Raw genomic sequence first — 963 nt, 5'->3', positions numbered from 1 at the left:
TCAGAACTCCGAAGTTAAGCGTGCTTGGGCGAGAGTAGTACTAGGATGGGTGACCTCCTGGGAAGTCCTCGTGTTGCATTCCCTTTTTAATTTTTTTCGCGCCGCTTGCAAAACAAAACGCACGTGTAAGTAATATATTTACCGTGTTTTATTATTTTGCACGAGTGCGGTAAGTCATAGCTGGGTGCTCACGATTCACGGGTCCAGCGTCGGCGTTGTGGCGCGGCAAGCGTGCACTGGTGCGGTTGAGAGGGAGGGGTGGAAACCGCGTTAAACTCGTCTCCGTAGTTGAGAGGAAGCGGCCAAAGCAATGTACAATCGTCTTTGTAGTGGAGCTGGGAGGGGCAAGGATAAGGGACGAAGACCGGGGTAACATGTCGGATGCGATCATACCAGCACTAAAGCACCGGATCCCATCAGAACTCCGAAGTTAAGCGTGCTTGGGCGAGAGTAGTACTAGGATGGGTGACCTCCTGGGAAGTCCTCGTGTGGCATTCCCTTTTTAATTTTTTTCGCGCCGCTTGCAAAACAAAACGCACGTGTAAGTAATATATTTACCGTGTTTTATTATTTTGCACGAGTGCGGTAAGTCATAGCTGGGTGCTCACGATTCACGGGTCCAGCGTCGGCGTTGTGGCGCGGCAAGCGTGCACTGGTGCGGTTGAGAGGGAGGGGTGGAAACCGCGTTAAACTCGTCTCCGTAGTTGAGAGGGAGCGGCCAAAGCAATGTACAATCGTCTTTGTAGTGGAGCTGGGAGGGGCAAGGATAAGGGACGAAGACCGGGGTAACATGTCGGATGCGATCATACCAGCACTAAAGCACCGGATCCCATCAGAACTCCGAAGTTAAGCGTGCTTGGGCGAGAGTAGTACTAGGATGGGTGACCTCCTGGGAAGTCCTCGTGTTGCATTCCCTTTTTAATTTTTTTCGCGCCGCTTGCAAAACAAAACGCACGTGTAAGT

The 963-nt window shown here is 51.6% G+C and overlaps 2 non-coding genes and 1 pseudogene across 2 annotated transcripts; all 3 read left to right on the top strand.

The window, feature by feature from the left end:
* Positions 1 to 82, top strand: LOC119346479 (annotated as a pseudogene; the record flags this gene model as incomplete).
* Positions 83 to 379: 297 nt separating this feature from the next.
* On the top strand, positions 380 to 498 carry LOC119346477. The gene has a single exon (XR_005167747.1). It is a non-coding gene; the product is annotated as a 5S ribosomal RNA (ribosomal RNA).
* A 297-nt stretch (positions 499 to 795) lies between these two features.
* On the top strand, positions 796 to 914 carry LOC119346476. Its single transcript, XR_005167746.1, has one exon. It is a non-coding gene; the product is annotated as a 5S ribosomal RNA (ribosomal RNA).
* Positions 915 to 963: the final 49 nt, after the last annotated feature.

Source organism: Triticum dicoccoides, unplaced genomic scaffold (assembly GCF_002162155.2).
Source record: "Triticum dicoccoides isolate Atlit2015 ecotype Zavitan unplaced genomic scaffold, WEW_v2.0 scaffold41173, whole genome shotgun sequence".
In the NCBI taxonomy this organism is placed as follows: Eukaryota; Viridiplantae; Streptophyta; class Magnoliopsida; order Poales; family Poaceae; genus Triticum; species Triticum dicoccoides.
Note: the sequence above shows the minus strand (reverse complement) of the source record. Positions and strands in the feature narration are given on the sequence as shown.